This window comes from Lissotriton helveticus, chromosome 9 (genome assembly GCF_964261635.1).
Source record: "Lissotriton helveticus chromosome 9, aLisHel1.1, whole genome shotgun sequence".
NCBI classification, from domain to species: domain Eukaryota; kingdom Metazoa; phylum Chordata; class Amphibia; order Caudata; family Salamandridae; genus Lissotriton; species Lissotriton helveticus.
The window spans coordinates 910,990,563-911,001,341 of NC_136070.1; positions in this window are offsets into that span (position 1 = coordinate 910,990,563).

A 10,779-nucleotide genomic window follows, 5' to 3' on the forward strand; every position below is an offset into this window, starting at 1 on the left:
GACCTGAGCAACATACAGTTGAAAGAACAGCCAACGACCACTGAAGAATCACCACCTGTCCCAGCAAGACCTGTCTGGATTCCAAAAGTCGGGGATCTAGTCAGGGAGAAGATCGCGGTAAAGAAGGAATTTGGGCCTTCTTACAGAAAAGCAGTTCCTGTATTGTCTGTCAACGGGACAAGATCAATTGTACTACCGCCACTTGCTGGAAAAAAGGAGAACCGAGTTGTATCCATCGACCTGGTAAAACCACAACATGTGGCCGATAACCAACAGTAGGCCAAGTGGACTCCCAATAAGTAGCAGAACACCAAGGTTTGCTACCAGTACAGAGGTCCTATCAAAGAGGCTCATCACATTCGAAACGCCTACAGAAGAACAACAAGGACTATGCAACAATGCAATAGAACTTAGACCTCTGAAAACCCAAATAAAGACATTTAGCAGAGACACACCAATCTATACAGAAGTACCAAGTGAAAATGCGAGAAACAAAAATCCTGAACCAATTGGAACAATTGACAGAACTGCATCCGGTTACTTCATCAACTTCGATGATTCCTCTGAAGGCTTCAGCGAACAAAAGACACAGCCATCATCAAAATCCTTTAAAGACAAAGCTAAGGAACTTTTGAAACAACTGAAAGAAACATATCTAGTTTCTCCATGGATTGAATTTTGGGTGGGTTTTGGTGCATTTATCCTCATACTTTGGCTCATCATGGTATTTACCTTGGGACGCTTCATTGAGGGAAAATATGCTAAAATGGACACAGCAAGTCAGAACATCAACTTGGTCCTCAAACCACACACATCTTCACACGTCGAGAAAAGAGAACTTTCTTCAGAACTTTCTTCAGCCAACTTCACAGCAATTCCAATATCTGGTGGGGTAGCCTGGGACAACACTGACTATGAAATTTATGGTCCGGTCGAGATCCTGAAATATCCACACCAAATCAAGATCTCCTTGAGTGACTTTGCTAAACCAAACTCATTTGCTGATGATTGGGACTTTGAAAGTATAAACAATATGATGTCTGACTTAGTAATGTCTGCTAAATTTACAAAACATGATTATTTGCAGGGTTCTACAAATTATGACAGCATGTACTGCTATAACCATTATGGTAACCATTTCTTGCATAAATCTGCACAACCTAGAAATGTTTTAAATTTTAATCAATGGGAACATTGTGCTACACCTCCAAAAGGGAGCTCTAGAACCGTGTATGGCAAATATTCATATTTTTCAGGTTTTAACATAACTAATGCTGAAACATTTTATTACAAATTGTCAAACAAGACAGGGATAAAAACCATGATAACCAACACAAAATTGATATATTCAGATTCTTTCTTTGAGAAAATGAATACTTTTGGATTTGATTATTGGGACAAACATGTTGATTTGAAAAGTGTTTGGGGCACAAAAGAATGGCAAGTACAGGGTTTAGAAGCTTTGTTTAGAGCCTGCATGATCCCAGAACAAATGATATTTTTAAATGACACCGTTCAACAAACCACCTGTCTTGGCTTAGCCAAAATCAAAGATTTAAATAACCTGTCTATTCCAAAGCCAGCAATGTTTAGCAATAACTCTGAAACAGATGAAGAAATAGACATAAACCATATACTTAACCAAAACAGAACACATCCTGATTGGAAACAATGGTTGATCTGGCCCACAGATACAAATAACTGTCAAGATAGATTCCTGAATAAAACACAGGGTTTCAAAATGACCAGGCCAGACCCTAGATATCCTCAAAGACATCACCCAGGGATAATAACAACCTACAGTGTGGGCAAATTATGCCTTCAATGGCTACAAACTTCCACACTGCCTGAAATTAAGCAACACCTAACTTTACTTACTGATGGTGCTGACTTGCGTGATTTCATAATGGGACCACGCAAACAGCGTCAAAAGCGTTTCATAGCAGCCTCTGTATATGCAGCATACAATGAGGCCTGGAAGGTTACTCAAATTGAGACAGCAGAGAGAATACGGGAAATTGACCGTATTAATTTGGAAAAATCACTTTCTGTAGTGGACAATGGGTTAATGACTCTGTCCTCCAGAATTTTTTCATTGGACAGCATTGTGTCTTCAGCAATCGATATATTATCGCAAGACTTACTGTTATTACAACATGGTCAGTCACAATTGCGTTCTATTGTACAGCTTGGCTTGGCGTTTAATCAACACAACGTCACTATTCCAAATCTTTAACCTTACTGATAGACAGATCGGTATGGCGCAGAAGGGTGCTGATTATACAATCTTGAGCATTGAAAAACTAGAAAGATTACCGTTGACAATGTCAGAACGACCTGTCAGTGAATGGATAATCCACGTAATCATAAATATTCCAATCTCAACCTTCAGGTTTCAATACTGCCAAAAATATATACAGGCTGGCATGTACGAGAAATTGGGAAAGGGGTACCTTAAAACAACTTGGAACCTGCCCTATTCACATGCATGTGTCAGTAACAAAGGACAGAAAGTGTTTCTTAGTGGCAACAATTGTGCTATGTCACTAAGCGGCACGCTTCTGTGTAACGGTATTAGTTTGCACGGAGCCTGTGAAGGGAATTCATACAACCTTTCATGTCACCAGCAAGGCGCACCTGCAACTGAAATAGAACCATTCTTTCAAAGACTCTATAATGGGAGTTACATTCTTATTGTAGACCGCAGATGCTGTAGTCTTATGCCCGGGACTCCTTATCTCGTCACTACGACGGCGAAGGTCAAGTGCTGTGGACGTTCTTTGTTTCCCAGCTCCTTTCCAGACAGGGAGGCAAGGGCATGGCCCGGTCTGAAAATTACTTCTATTCGAATAGACACTTTAAGCAGAATGAAAACAGTGCTTCTTCAGACGCCTACAAGGCTCACGTCATCTAAAGAAACGTATGATCTACAAGTCGCAAGGACGACTGCAGAGATACATACATTATTATCAACTAATTCCCCCGTACATTTCGCGGAAATTCTGAGCGAAATCTTAAATATTTCTGATACCACTGGGGTCTCAAAGGTATTTAAGACAGTATTTTCGATGGCATTAACACCATTCAAAGCCATACTGGGTATTTTTCCAGACTTCGTCCATTCGATTTTTGGCGGACTTCCCTTGATCCTAGGACTAATTGCAGGAATCCTATTCCTAGTCCTTATTTTTCGTTATGGCAACCCATGTCACAGATCAAACTCTCGCGACAATGGAAGATACGATCCTAGCCATTGGATACCGGGACCGGATATCAAAAATCCTGGGACTATCCCGGCTTAGAGACCTAAACATGACTTGGTTCCTATCATTTCGACCAATGTGGCAAAGGTGTGTTTTACCTGTACTAAGGTGTCTGCTATGCGGAGAAGAATGCGTGTTAGACACCTGTCTGACGCTACAATCGGATGCGCCGGTGGATGCAGATACATTGTTGGTTCCTACCAAGGTTCACGCACTGTGCTGCCCTCAAAGGCTGCCAATTCTGATGACGGCATTCCTGGAATCTTCACCACTGCGATTGAAGAGTAGTGAAGTTCAAGATGAAAGCAGCATCGAACAGGTACGACCTTCTGTCAGCAATGCAAATCAGAATGTCAATGGAGACAATCATGCGCATGAATGCATGGTTACCCCTATTTCCGACTTAGAGGAACTTTCCCATGAAGCTGTTGACAGTTTTTTCGAAAGCCTGAATGATATGATGTTCTCTCCGGAACAGAAATAGAGACTTTTGAGTAAACTCGCACACGGCGTTCCCTGAATTCGGCCTTCAACTTTAAAAATAAAGTCACATGAACAATTACAATCCAGTTCACGGACAGCAACTTTTTTCAGCAAGCCCCTAAAATATTTTTCTATATATTTTTTCCCGGGACACTGATTTTCTGCTTAAAGTAAGAGACTATTCCTAGAGAACTAAGATTTCTATTTTAGATACTTTATAGACTTTATAGACTTTAGCTGCCCGCTGGTATGTTCGCAATAGATTTTATGTGATGAAATGGTTTCGACTTTTTTTCTGTATAGCCATATTAAGAGCCATTTCATGTGTATTTCTCATATACCAACAAGCAATAATACATAACAATGCGTGTTTACTTTTGCATTTAATTCATAGCTTAAGTGCATACAATATATATGACTGCAATTTTTCAGTATATTTGAAAATTTCGAAATGCATTTATGTATTTTGGGGTGGTAAGGTATACACTATACTCTATAGTATGTTGTACTATGTTATACTATGCATAGATTAGTAGATATGACCATAGTTAGCGTGGAGTGGGTGTCGTGTATTTCTATAGGTTCTGATTCGATCCCCCTATTCCTGACCCTATTCTGGTTAAACTTACTAGCTAGTTAACTAACAGTCAGCCCATGAGGCAAGAAAACCCCCATGATGCAGATACCGTTATCTGACGCAGTCACACTACGGCACAGGAACGTGTTATCTGATTAGGTCATAACGCTTGAGATCTAATTAGACAAGCGACATTCCTCCAGCCCCTGATAAGGCATACGACGTTCTCATAACAAATCAAACCTATGACAACCTGGATAATCCGTGCGGCCATTGTTTTGATTTCACAGAGAACTTTAGTAAAGAATGTGCTAACGAGCAAGTCGTATGACATCTTTATTGACGTACCTATGTCCATCCTTACGTCAATCTCGGCACCTTTAAGGTATAAATATTGCCGACCTTGCCCTATGCAAAGACACGCGTGGTGACAAGACGGAGCAGCCATACTTGCCGAAGCCGAGAGCAGAAGCAGACCCCGCAGGCAGCAGCCCCGCCTTCCTGACGCGCTGAGAGACGCGCTGCTATCTCAAGCCGAGAAACCCAGCAGCGGCGCTTCTGGGCAGCCCTCGCAGGCAGCCTGGAATATCGAGAGCAGAGAAAGAGATACCATTCCTCATTCATCCTAAATTCCAGGTACAGAACTGAATAACCCCTCCTAGAGAATTCTTTAGTTATTCACTTGGCAAAAACAAACTTAACTTAAACTGTAACTTTCTATTCCCGCCACGCATTAGACTTAGGTCAGGTACACGGGGTAGGCGTATTTAGAAACACCAGTTGAGTACGTTTAGTCAAAATGTATATGTGTATGTAAATATATTTTAATCATTTTAAACATCATATGGCTCAGAAACCATATCAATGTTTTTACAGTATTATTTTATACTATTGCTTCTAATGTATGCACTTTACTTAACTATAAGTATTGCAATAATATCGATCCATTTCTCTTGTACGAGAAAAGAGACTGATCAATAAATAACATCTTTTATTGAACACGCCCGTCTCTTCCTTTTCTCTACATTCTGATGAGACTAAGAATGCACGTACTGACTGAGTAAAATAATTGCCTTGTGCTCACACGACTCTCGAGATTGACTCTTGATTAGGGGAGAGCAAAGTTGTCATGTTCTATGGTTGTCAGAAACTAAATCCCTTCTTGTCTAATCAGGGGAGTTCATCCTTCCTTGAACATTCGAGAAAGTTTCTAGCGAACTCTGAGCTTAGCTGGCAAACCCAAAAATTAAGTCTAGTATCGACAGTAGTAGACCTAGTTAACGTCTGGCCTAGGCCTTTACTGCTGTAGGCACTATTCCAATGCGCAGAGCCTATTGGGAAAATAGGAGCTACACTACAATATCGAAGTGTTTAATATCGTTTGCAAAAATATAGTTGTTAAAAATATCATTTTTTAATTGATGTTATGTGTTTTAGTATGTATTTTATATGTATGTGATGTATGTTTCTTTATATAAAAATTCTTTGTATTCTTAATATATGTGTTAAAGTTTTAGTAGTTATTAAAAAAGAATGATTTGAATTTTGCATTTGTAGTTCCGTGGTTGGTTGTGGGTTTATAGGGAAAAAGGGTGGGAAGAAATGTAATTATATTACATTTATTGATTACTTTTTATTCATTAATATTTGTTTAATTGAGATGGTATAGTGTTAAATGTGTAAAGTAATGTATTATTAATTAATTAATAATTGTTTTTTAATGAATTATAAATAATTCGTTGGTAATTATTTATGGTAATTGTGTAATTAATTTTAGGTGTGTGTTCTATTTATAGGTGTAAAGGGTGGGAAGTAATTTTGTTTTAATTTGTGAAGTAATAATTGGTTGTTAATTCATTTTAAATAAATAATTGATAATTAAGTAAGGCAATTGTGTAATTAATTTTAGGTGTGTGTTGTAGTGTTTATAGGTCTAAAGGGTGGGAAGTAATTTATTTTTAATTGATAAATTAATAATTGGATGTTAATTAATTTGTATTAATTAATTAGTAATTATGGTAATTGTGTAATTAGTTTTAGGTGTGTATGTTTTGGTTTATAGGAGTAAAGAGTGGGAAGTAATTTGTATTTAATAATTAGTATATAGTTGTTAATTAATGATAATTATTTCATATTTATTTTGGGTAATTGTTTTTTTGTGTGTTTTACTTTTAAAGGGGTAAAGGGTGGGTATTAAATACACTATAATTACATTATTATTTGTTGTTAATAGTAATAGTTTCTAATTTAAAAAATACATTTTTATTGTGTTTTATTATTTTATAGTTTAATTTAGGTGTGTGTTGTGGATATTATGGTGTTAAAGTGTGTAGTCAGTAAATGTTTATTCGTTTTTTATTAATAATATTTTTTTTATTGATTATTAATTATGGTAATTATGGAGGACAGTTTACTTAAAAATGCTGAAGTGTTTTGTTATTGGTGTGGTGTTATAGGGTAGGAAATAAAATAAATACATTTATGTTTTAATGAAGTTTTTTGTTTGTAAATATTTTCTAGTTTAAAATAATTATTTTCATAAATGTATCTATTATTTTATTTTATATATTATTTGTAGGTTTTTGTTATATGTAATTAATATTATATTATGTTTTCTTTGTATATATTTAATATATTTGATTTTTCATTTTTTAAATATGGTTTATTTATTTTTATGTTTTTTTTCTTTTTAATATTTTTTCTTTTTGTTTTAACTGTTTGAGTGTGAATAGTAATTTTGGTCCCTCCGTTATCCAACACTTTCCCTATTGTTACACTCACTGGAGTGGGAATAGTAATGTTTACCTCTCCGCTATCCAGCACTTTCCCTACTGCTGCACTCACTGGAGTTGGAATAGTAATTTTTACCCATCCCGTATCTAACACTTTCCCTTCTGTTGCACCACTGGAGTTGAAGTAGTAATTTGTAGCCCCTCCACAATCCAACACTTTCCCTACTGTTGTACTCACTGGAGTGGGAATAGTAATTTTACCTCTCTGCTATCCAACACTTTCCCTACTGTTGTACACACCGGAGTGGAAATACAATTTTTACCCCTCCGCTATCCAACTCTTATCCACGTTTGCATTCAGCGGAGTGGGAATAGTAAGTTTTACCCCTACCTATGCAACACTTTTTCTACTGTTGCTCTCTTTGGAGTGGGAATAGTAATTTTTGCCCCACCACTATCCAACACTTTCCCTACTGTTGCTCTCATTGGAGTGGGAATGGTGCATTTTACCCCTTTGCTATCCAACACTTTCCCTGTAGTTGCACTGACTAGAGTTGGAATAGTAATTTTGACCCCTTCGCTATCCAGCACTCTCCGTACTGTTGCACTCACTGGAGTGGGAATCGTAATTTTTACCACTTCGCTTGCCAGCACCTATCCTACTGTTGTACTCACTGGAGTGGGTATAGTAGTTTTTACCCCTCCGCTATCCAACATATTCCCTACTGTTGCACTCTTTGGAGTCGGAATAGTAATTTTTGCCCTTTTGCTATCCAGCACTTTCCCTACTGTTGCTCTCACTGGAGTGGGATTAGTAATTTTTACCCCTCCGCTATCCAAAACTTTCCTTCTGTTGCACTCACTGGAGTTGGAATAGTACATTTAATTACTCTGCTATCCAACACTTACCCAACTTTTGCACTCAGTGGAGTGGGAATAGTTAATTTTACCCCTTTGCTACCCAACACTTTCCCTACTGTTGCACTGATTGTATTGTGAAATTTAAGTGGAATTTTTTTTATAGTTTGTTTTAATTTATTATAGGTTTTAGTTTTTTACATTTTAAATAATTTTTATATATTGTTATTTTGTATATTATTTTACACTTTTAACATAAATTAAAAATATTAGTTTATTCATTGTTTTAAAGTAAATATATATGTATAAATTATTATCTTTATGCATTTATTTTTATATTAAGTGTATTTGTTATATTATATTAAAATGTATATTAAATGTATTTTATTTTTGTTAAAATTATATTTAATATGTTATATATTTAATATATATTATTTTATTTTATATTTATATAAAAGTCAAAATTTCATACATCTACATTTTTTACATCGTTATTTTTTAGTCCATATTTTTGTACTTACCTGTTTAAGTATTCGAGTCGATATTTTTGTTGTCTATATTTTTTACTCGATATTTTTTACATTAATATTCTTTTACATCAATGTAGTGTCAGTGAACCAACACTGAGGTACAGGGTGGGATGAACTAGAGAAGAAGTTACAGAGAGAGCGATGAGAGGGGAGGTAATGATTGTTGGAGAGAAAGGTACAGCTAAAGAAAGGTAGCGAGAATGGAGTAATGTAGTGAGAGAGATGAGGTTGAAGAAACAATTATAGAGAGGGTGATTGTTGAGGTAGCAAATAAGGAGTGAGGGGGGTTGAGAGGTTACATAGTGAGGAAGGGGGACAGAGAGAGATGACGTAGTGAGAGAAATGTAGAGACACATGAGATAGAGAGAGGTTTGGGTAGAGAATAATGAGGTAGAGACAAAGGAGTGAGAGGTAGAATTAGGTGAGGTGTATAGGGATGGAGAGAGAGAGGGAGGAATGTGAGGTGAAAGAGAGAAGAAGTGCAGAGAAAGCTGAAGTACCTAAGGGATTACTGAGGAAAGATACAGGTAAGTGAGATGGACCCAGCAGTGAGGTGCAGGGAAAGGGGTACAGTGGATAGAGTTGAGGTAGATATAGGAGGTTGAGGTATAGATGCAGAGAGTGGTGGTGAGAGAGGTGAGGTCATGATACAGGTAGAAAGAGGTGAATAGACTGAGGTGCTCTAAAGACTGGTAAGGTAAACAGAAGAGGTTAGAAAGCACAAGTAGAGATCAAGATGGGGTGGATACATAGAGATGTAGAGAAAGGTATAGAGGAAGCGGTAAAGAGGTAGGAGGCCAGGTGGAAGTAGTGAAACTAAGTACAGAGAGAACCATAAGACAGACATACAGGTGCGGCAGGGAAAGAGAGGTAGGGCATAGTACAGACAGGTGACAGAGATAGTGGGGGGGTCGCTAAATAAGTTAGGTACAGAGAAGGCATGAATTTTGCTATTGATGTGAAAGAAATAAGATACAGAGAGGTGGGGAGAAAGTTAGTCAAGAAGGAAGAGGTAGAAAGAGGGGAAAGGTGGCGGGATTGGCAAGCTGTACAGAGGAAGGTAAACGTAAGTTAGAGGGAGATAGAGAAGTAAATAGAGATGTGAGAAGAGAAAACAAGGTAGGGAGAGAGAGTGGTGACAGTCAGATATAGGCAGAGATCAATGGAGATTTTGAGAAAAAAACCACAACAGAGAGAGAGAGAGGCTGTTGCTTGTCATAATCACCCGGCCCTTTGGAAGCTGTGGGCCCTAGGCAATTGTGGGGGGGGGGTTCCCCATCACCAGCTTATGGCTAACATAGGGTATTTTGGCAGGCTCCCACTTTCTATGTAGTCATCTTAGTGCTCTGAGGCCCCATCAGGGTTTTCAGCCAAGCTTTAAAAAAATCCCAAATATATTAAAATTATTTAAAAAAAACAGATGGCCTTTTACAGGCCCACATAATCAACTTCGGTGGTGTGAAAGGAACTCTTCCTCCTTATGCAAGCATATGGAGGTGGGTCATCTGGTTGTGATTTCAAGTATGCCCTGTGAAACAGGTATGAATGTGTGTAAGGCAAGAGAGTAGAAGCGTGCCTGGCTTAGCTGCCAAGGGGACAGATGTCATCCCACACAAATTCCTGCCCTCCTTCCTGGAGTAAACCCTTTCCACCCAAGCAGCTTTTGAAAAGGACCCCATTGGATCTGCAGAGCAATAGAACCGGTGGCAGCCCTCGCAGCATTCTAGGAGCAGAGGATGCTAACCTCTCCCAGAAACAGCTTTATCCTGGCTCATGATGTCTGACCTGTCACTCTGCAACATGCCTCTCACTATCACGAGCAAAGGAAAGTTTAAAAAGACACAGCCAGATGTACTGGCTGTTTAGAACTTTGCAATCAACCTTAGCACAGTGGAATGTGTTCCAACTGCCACAAACTTGGGGCCAAATTTACAAAGGAAGTAATGCTGCCCGGTGCTGCAAGCCATTTGGCTGCACTGTGCTGCATTACGGTGAAGCGAAGGGATGCATCATATTTACAACAATATAAAATATCTCTGAACTCTCCCCTGCGCACAATTAGATGCCATGTGCGAACGCAGGTACCCTTGTGCAAGGGGGCCTGCGTTGCAGGGATGTTTGTTTTTGTGTCGGAAGGGACACCTTCCTGGACAAAAACAATCACAAGAGGGTTTTCCTGATATCTATGTGTGCAGAATGCAGCACGCATATAAAGTGGAAAAAACTAGGAGAAATGAAAGTATTTCTCCTTATTGTGCCGTACGATTCTGACACATTCCCTAGGGTCACAAGATTTTGTAAATCTGGGAATGCTGCAGAATCCATGAGTGTTGCGT